Source organism: Monodon monoceros, unplaced genomic scaffold, assembly GCF_005190385.1.
Source record: "Monodon monoceros isolate NGI ecotype Baffin Bay Population unplaced genomic scaffold, NGI_Narwhal_1 Super_Scaffold_22, whole genome shotgun sequence".
Lineage (NCBI taxonomy): Eukaryota > Metazoa > Chordata > Mammalia > Artiodactyla > Monodontidae > Monodon > Monodon monoceros.
In genome coordinates, this window is record NW_021703779.1 from 52,426,621 (window position 1) to 52,435,687 (window position 9,067).

Here is a 9,067-nt window from a genome sequence, read left to right on the forward strand (position 1 = left end):
TATTTTATCTTCCAGGTCACTTATCCGTTCTTCTGCCTCAGTTATTCTGCTATTGATCCCTTCTAGAGAATTTGTAATTTCCTTTATTGTGCTGTTCATGATTGTTTCTTTGCTCTTTAGTTCTTCTAGGTCCTTGTTAAACGTTTCTTGTATTTTTTCCATTCTATTTCCAAGATTTTAGATCATCTTTACTATCATTTTTCTGAATGCTTTTTCAGGTAGACTGCCTATTTCCTCTTCAATGTTTAGGTCTGGTGCATTTTTATCTTGCTCCTTCATCTGCTGTGTGTTTTTCTGTCTTCTCATTTTGCTTATCTTACTGCGTTTGGGGTCTCCTTTTTGCAGGCTACAGGTTTGTAGTTCCTGTTGTTTTTGGTGTCTGCCCTCAGTGGCTAAAGTTGGTTCAGTGGGTTGTGTAGGCTTCCTGGTGGAGGGGACTAGTGCCTGTGTTCTGGTGGATGAGGCTGGATCTTGTCTTACTGTTGGGCATGTCCACATCTGGTGGTGTGTTTTGGGGTGTCTGTGGCCTTATTATGATTTTAGACAGCCTCTGTGCTAATGGGTGTGGCTGTTTTCCTGTCTTGCTAGTTTGTTTGGCCTAGGGTGTCCAACACTGTAGCTTGCTGGTTGTTGAGTGGAGCAGGGTCTTGGCGTTGAGATGGAGATTTCTGGGAGATTTCCACCATTTAATATTACGTGGAGCTGGAAGCTGTCTTGTGGACCAGTGTCCTGAATGTGTCTCTCCCACCTCAGTGACACAGCCCTGACACCTGGCTAGAGCACCAAGAGCATCTCCTCCACACGTTTCAGAAAAAAAGGGAAGAAAAAAAGAAAGAAAGAAAGAAAGAAGATAAAATAAAATAAAAATAAAGTAAAATAAAATAAGTTATTAAAACAAAAAATAAAAAAATAATTATTAGGAAAAAACAGTTTTAAGTAATAAAAAAAACACACACACACAAAAGAAATGAACAGACAGAGCCCTAGGAAAAATGGTAAAAGCAAAGGTCTACAGACAAAATCACATGCAGAAGCATACACATACACACTCAGAAAAATAGAAAAAGGGGAAAAATATATATATTATGGCTTCCAAAGTCCACCTCCTCAATTTGGGATGATTCATTGTCTATTCAGGTATTCCACCAATGTAGGGCACATCACATTTATTGTGGAGATTTAATCCGCTGCTCCTGAAGCTGCTGAGAGAGATTTCCCTTTCTCTTCTTTGTTCACACTACTCCTGGGGTTCTCCTTTGGATTTGGACCTGCCTCTGCGTGTAGGTCGCCTGAGAGTGTCTGTTCTTTTCTCAGACAGGACCGGGTTAAAGGAGCAGCTGATTCAGGGGCTGTGGCTCACTGAGGCCGTGGGGACAGAGGTGTACGGATGTGGTGCGAGCCTGCGACAGAAGAGGCAGGTGTGACATTGCACCAGCCTGAGGCACACTGTGCATTCTACCGTGGGAGTTGTCCCTGGATCACGGGACCCTGGCAGTGGCAGGCTGCACAGGCTCCTGGGAGGGAAGGTGTGGGTAGTGACCTGTGCTTGCATTCAGGCTTCTTGGTGGCTGCAGCAGCAGGCTTAGCGTCTCATATTCGTCTCTGTGGTCTGTGCTGATAGCCACAGCTCAAGCCCGTCTCTGGAGCTCCTTTAAGCAGCGCTCTTAATCCCCTCTCCTCGCGCACCAGGAAACAAAGAGGGAAGAAGATCTCTCTTGCTTCTTCAGCAGGTCCAGACTTTTTCCCAGACTCCCTCCCACCTAGCTGTGGCACTCTAGCCCCCTTCAGGCTGTGTTCATACAGCCAACTCCAGTCCTCTCCCTGGGATCCGACCAAAGCCCAAGCCTCAGCTCCCATACCCCACCCCTTCCAGCAGGTGAGCAGACAAGCCTCTCGGGCTGGTGAGTGCCTGTCGGCACCGATCCTCTGTGTGGGAATCTCCCTGCTTTGCCATCCACTCCCCTGTTGCTGTTCTCTCCTCCGTGGCTCCGAAGCTCCCCCCATCCACCACCCATAGTCTCCGCCTGCAAAGGGGCTTCCTAGTGTTTGGAAACCATTCCTCCTTCACAGTTTCCTACCACTGGTGCTGGTCACGTCCCTATTCTTTTGTCTCTGTTTTTTTCTTTTTTCTTTTGCCCTACCCAGGTACTTGGGGATTTTCTTGCCTTTTGGGAGGTCTGAGTTTTTCTGCCAGTGTTCAGTAGGTGTTCCATAGGAGTTGTTCCACATGTAGTTGTTCCACATGTAGCTGTTCTGCCATCTTGAAGCTCTATTGGGTTTTTCTTTTTGGTAGGTCTTTCCCTTCCCTTGTGTTTCCTGCCTAGAGAAGTTCCTTTAGCATTTTTTGTAAAGCTGGTTTTGTGGTGCTGAGCTCTCCTAACTTTTGCCTGTCTGTAAAGGTTTTAATTTCTCCGTCGAATCTGAATGAGATCCTTCCTGGGTAGAGAAATCTTGGTTGTAGACTTTTCCCTTTTCATCATTTTAAATATGTCCTGCTACTCCCTTTTAGCTTGCAGAGTTTCTGCTGAAAGATCAGCTGTTAACCTTTTAGGGATTCCCATTTATGTTATTTGTTGCTTTTCTCTTGCTACTTTTAATATGTTTTCTTTGTATTTAATTTTTGATAGTTTGATTAATATGTGTCTTGGTGTGTTTCTCCTTGGATTTATCCTGTACAGGACTCTCTGTGCTTCCTGGACTTGATTGACTCTTTCCTTTATCATACCAGGGAAGTTTTCAACTGTAATCTCTTCAAATATTTTCAGTTCCTTTCTTTTTCTTTCCTTCTTCTGGAACCCTTATAATTCGAATGTTTGTGCATTTAATGTTGTCCCAGAGGTCTCTAAGACTGTCCTCAATTATTTTCTTTCTTTTTTCTTTATTCTGCTCCCCAGTAGTTATTTGCACTACTTTATCTTCCAGGTCAGTTTCCCGTTCTTCTGCTTCAGTTATTCTGCTATTGATTCCTTTTAGAGAATTTTTAATTTCATTTATTGTGTTGCTCATCATTGTTTGTTTGCTCTTTAGTTCTTTTAGGTCCTTGTTAAACGTTTCTTGTATTTTCTCCATTCAATTTCCAAGATTTTGGATCATCCTTACTATCATTGCTCTGAATTCTTTTTCAGGTAGACTGCCTATTTCCTCTTCATTTGTTTGGTCTGGTTTGTTTTTACCTTGCTCCTTCATCTGTTGTGTATTTCTCTACTCATTTCACTTAAATTATTGTGTTTATCATCTCCTTTTTGCAGACTTCAGTTCTTAGTTCCTGTTGTTTTTGGTCTCTGCCCCCAGTGGCTAATGTTGGTTCAGTTCCTTTTGTAGGCTTCCTGGTGGAGGAGACTCGTGCCTGTGTTTTGGTGAATGAGGCAGGACCTTGTCTCTCTAGGGGTCAGGACTGTGTCCTGTTTTGCTTTTTGGGGTGTCTGTTACCTTATTATGATTTTAGCCATCTTGTCTGCTTATGGGTGGGGTTGTGTTCCTGTCTTTCTTGTTATTTGGCATAGGGTGTCCTGCACCTTAGCTGCTGGTCGTTGAGTGGAGTTGGGTCTTAGCATTGAGATGGAGATCTCTGGGAGAGCTTTTGCTGTTTGATATTATGGTGAGCCGGGAGGTCTCTGGTGGACCAATGTCCTGAACTTGGCTCTCCCACCTCAGAGGCACAGTCCTGACACCCAGCCAGAGCACCAAGACACTTTCAGCCACATGGCCAGGTACGTGGGATGTTTCTTCCCTTTTGGGAAGTCTGAGGTCTTCTGCCAGTGTTCAATATGTGTTCTATAGGAGTTGTTCCACATGTAGATGTATTTCTGATGTATTTGTGGGGAGGAAGGTGATCTTACTCCTCTGCTATCTTGAACGTCTCTACCAGAATACATCATTTTACATTCTAACCATCAATGTTAGAGAGAACTAGTTTCTCTGCATCCTGGTCAACATTTGGTATGGTCACTATTTTAAAATTTTTAGCTATTTTAATAGATGTGTAGTGATATCTTATTATGGTAATAATTTATATTTTCCTAATGGCTAATGATCTCTTCATATGTTTATTTACTGACTGTATATCCTCTTTGTGAAATTTTTTGGTCATGTCTTTTACCATTTTCTAATTGGATTGTCTTCTATTTTACTGTTGAGTAAAATAGTTTTACTTTATGTTTTCGAGATACGAACCTTTTGTTAGATGTATAATTTGCAAATATTTTCTCACTTTCTGTAGCTTGTCTATTCATCCTCTTAACAGAGTGTTTCATAGATCATATATATTTTTTAATTTTAATGAGATCAAATTTATCAATTGTTCCTATGAAGAATCCTACTTTTGGTGTCAAGTGTAAGAACTTTTCAGCTGGCACTAGGTACCAAAGATTTTCTTCTATGTTTTTTGTACAAGTTTTATAACTTTATATTTTACATTTTAGTTAGTTTTTCATTTCAAGGTAATTTTTGTATAAGATAAGAGGTTTCCATGTAGGTTGTGTGTGTGTGTGTGTGTGTGTGTGTGTGCTTTGTGATGTCCAATTCCCCCAACACCATTTGTTGAAAAAGCTATCCTTTCTCTATTGAATTGCTTTGGAACATCTGTCAAAAATCAGGTGGATGTAAATGTGAGTCATTTTCTGAGTTCTCTCTCCGTGTGTCTGTTGGTCTGTAAGCACCATACTTTCTTGATTACTGTAGCTATGCAACTTTAAGGTAGAATGATTCTTTCTACTACATACTTCTGTTTCAAATTTGTTTTAGACATTCTAGATATTGAACATTTCCATATAAATATAAGAAGAATCCTGCGTATTTCTATGAAAAAACATGCTCAAATTTTCATAGAAATTGCATTAAATTCATAGATCATTTTGGAGAGAATTAACATCTTTATTGAGTCCTGCAATCTGTGAAAACTGTATATCCTTCTATTTACTTACATCTTTTTAAATTTCTGGCATTAACATTTAAAATTTTCAGTATACAGATCTTGTACATGTTTTGATATATATATATATATATATATATATATATATATATATGTGTGTAAGAATTTCACTTCCATTAAAGGAATTGCAAATGTTAGCTCTTTTGTTATTGTCTCACAGTTTCCTAAGATTGCTCTTTATATCTAAGTTTGTTTCCTCTCTGCTGTTCAATGGGGCAAATTCTATTTTTCTAACCTCAAGTTTGTTGATTCTACCTTCTGTTCTCTCTAGTCATAAATTGATTCCATCCCAGGAGATTTTTATTTTGGTTATTTCATTTTTCAATGCTAAATTTCCATTTTGTTCTTTTTTATAGATTCTATTCCTTTGCTGATGTTTTCTATGTTTTTCAATTGTTTCAATATAATTCAAAATTGTGTATTAAAGCATTTTAATGCTTTAGATGATTTAAAATCTATTTCAGATAATTTCAATATTTTATTTATCTTGGTTTTGGCATTATTATATGTACTGCCTCATTCAAGTTGTGATTTTCATTGCATCTTTGTTATTTTTGGTATCATATTATGAGACTATTTTATTTGACTTTTCTTTATCAGCTAGTCCCACTGTTGTTATGTAGCTGGAGTGTTGGGTGTGCGTGCATGTTCATCTTCTTTGTGGGATCTCTTGGCACTACCTTTGCAAAAGTGGAGTACTGACTCACACTGCCTCATTGCACATGGGTGGAATGGTTAGAAGTTTAGCTCCCTTCTTAAATCTGCCAGTACCTTAGTGATGAAAGTTGTGTACTGACTCATACCATCTCATTGCCTCCAAGTGTGGGTGGTGACTTATCTGACCACTAGGCTTCACTGACTCCAAGGACATAGGGAGAGTTGAATACCATTTATTCCCATCTTGTTACCCTGGTTGAGTTTCATTGACAGTGGTTGGGGATGAAAGCTCAACTCCTCAGTGGGTTTCACTGATACAGTGAGCATTGGGAACCAGAGTTCTGACTAGGCCTGCCTTGCTCTGCATTGTTCAGTCTCACTGCTGTTGATTTGATGTAGGGGGATGGTTAGGAGAAGTTATAGCATAGCTGTCACTAGCACTACCTTATACCTCTAGATGACTGTGGAGGAACAGCTCATCATAAACCCTCACTGATGCTACTCTGGCAAGAAAATCAGAGCATAGCACTGCTTGCTTCTGATGAGTGGGGGATGGAAGATCAGCTCTGTGCTCAGTACCATACCACTTAATACTACTCTGACAGGGAAGTACTATCTGCTTAGGGAAGAATCACGTGCTTCTGCTAGATGGGGCATGGAAGATCAACTCTCTACTTCATCCTGCCAACATTACACTATCAGAAGTGTTGGAACATCATCTTCTTCCACCCAGCAGTGGATGGAATGCTAAGTCTCTGCATTTGAGGCTGTTGACTAACCTTGTTTCCCACCACATCCCCTGTTCCTTAACCTGGCACATGCTATGCTACAGCCGCAAGCTCCTTACCAATTTTTTACATATCCTATGCCCAGGTCTGCCCCTGTGCTTTTAGCTGTGTTCTGATTGGACTGAAAAGGTCTCACTATTCTACCACCTTCTGAATGTCTTCTTTTTGTTGTCTCACCCTTTCAAGTTGTCTTTACCAATCTTCCCACCCATAAGAAATCACTTCCTCCTTTTTGTCCCCAGTGCTTAATTTGTACCTCTCAGAGCATGTATTATAATCTGCCTTGTACAATGGAATTATATTTATGCCTATATCCATAACCCCTCCAGTTATAAATTATCACTGTATCTCCCACATTTATTCTCAATAATGTTTTGTTTATCCAGAATTTGGGCTTCCAGAAACTTGCAGCATTTGAAAGACTGCTCTGAAACTGACTATAAAGAACAAAACCCTGCTACAGTGTCTCCTTGATTCACACTCAGGCCCTGACCAAGAGAGCTTGAGTGTGAAACAGAGCAAAGGTTCAGAGGTGGAGCATGAGCCAGGTGGTTTGTAGACAGATCTGATAAGTGAAAAGGGCTTATTTTAAGGAATGACTAGTTAAGAGTATATGAGTACTTGCCATGAACAAGTTCATGTGCTAAGAAATTTACTTGCATTTTTCTTATTTAATCCTCACAGCTACACCTTGTGTTGGATTTTATAATTATCCACATACAGGTGTATCTTGTTTTATTGTGTTTCACTTTATTGTGCTTCACATTTATTGAGTTTTTTTTACGAATTGAAGATTTGTGGCAACCTCGTGTCAAGCTAGTCTATTGGCACCACTTTTCCAACAGCATTTCCTCACTGCATATGTCTGTGTCATATCTTGGTAATTCTTGCAATATTTTAAACGTTTTCATTATCATTATATCTGTTATGATGATATGTCATCAGTGATCTTTAATGTTACTATTATAATTGTTTTGGGACACCACAAACAGCATCCATATAAGATGACAAACTTAATGGATAAATGTTGTGTGTGTTCTGACTGCTTCACCAACTGGCCACTCCCTCCTCTCTTTCCCTCTCTTTGGGCCTCCCTATTCCCTGAGATACAAAAATATTGAATAAGCCTATTAATAACCATACAAAGGCCTCTAAGTTTTCAAGTGAAGGGAAGAGACATGTCTCTCACTTTAAATCAAAACGTGGAAATGCTTTAGCTTAGTGAGGAAGGCATGTCAAAAGCTAAGATGGGCCAAAAACTAGGCCCCTTGAGCCAAACAGTCACATTGTGAATGGAAAGAAAAAGTTCTTCAAGGAAATTAAAAGTGCTACTCTGGTGAACACACAAATGATAAAAAATAAAAGCAGGCTTTTTTCTGATACAGAGCAAGTTTTAGTGGTCTGGATAGAAGATCAAACCAGCCACAGCATTCCCTTAAGCTAAAGCCTAATTCAGAGCAAGGCCCTAACTCTCTTCAATTCTATGAAGGCTTTGAGAGGTGAGGAAGCTACAGAAGAAAAGTTTGAAGCTAGCAGAGGTTGGTTCATGAGGTTTAAGGAAAGAACCCATCTCCAAAGCATCAAAGTGGAAGAAGAAGCAGCAAACGCTGGTGTAGAAGCTGCAGCAAACTTTCCAGAAGATCTAGCTAAGATAATCAACAAAGGTAGCTACACTAACTAAACAACAGATTTTCAATGTAGACATAGTTGTCTTATATTGAAAGAAGATGCCCTCTATGACTTTCATAGCTGAAGAGGAGAAGTTAATGCCTGGCTTCAAAGATTCAAAAGACAGACTGACTCTCTTGTTAGGGGATAATGCAGCTGGTGACTTTACGTTGAAGCCAATGTTCATTTACTATTCAGAAGACAAAGATCCCTTTCAAAATATTAGTGCTCATTGGACAGGAATAAAGACGCAGACATAGAGAATGGACGTGAGGACACAGAGAGGGGGAAGGGTAAGCTGGGACAAAGTGAGAGAGTGGCATGGACTTATATATACAACCAAATGTAAAATAGATAGCTAGTGGGAAGCAGCCGCATAGCACAAGGAGATCAGCTCAGTGCTTTGTTATCACCAGGAGGGGTGGGATAGGGAGGGTGGGAGGGAGACACAAGAGGGAGGAAATATGGGGATATATGTATATGTATAGCTGATTCACTTTGTTATAAGGCAGAAACTAACACACCATTGTAAAGCAATTATACTCCAATAAAGATGTTAAAAAAAATACTACTGTTCATCGACAATGCACCTAGTCACCCAGAGCGCTGATGGAGATGTACAATAAGATTAATGCTGCTTTCATGCCAGCGAACACAACATTTATTCTGCAGCCAATGGATCAAAGAATAATGTTGACACTCAAGTCTTATTATTTAAGAAATACATTTCATAAGGCTATAGCTGCCATAGATAGTGATTCCTCTGATATCTGAGCAAAGCAAATTGAAAACCTCCTGGAAAGGATTCACCATTCTATATGAAAATTAAGTACATTCATAATTCATGGAAAGAGGTCAAAACATCAACGTTAACAGGAGTTTGGAAGAAGTTTATTCCAATTCTCATGGATGATTTTGAGTAGTTCAAGACTTCAGTGGAGGAAGTAACTGCAGATGTGGTGGAAATAGCAAGAGAACTAGAATTAGAAGTGGAGCCTGAAGATGTGACTGAATTGGTAGGTAC

At 39.8% G+C, this 9,067-nt stretch overlaps 1 pseudogene; it reads left to right on the forward strand.

The window, feature by feature from the left end:
• Window positions 1-7,553: 7,553 nt before the first annotated feature.
• Window positions 7,554-8,340, forward strand: LOC114905805 (annotated as a pseudogene).
• Window positions 8,341-9,067: the final 727 nt, after the last annotated feature.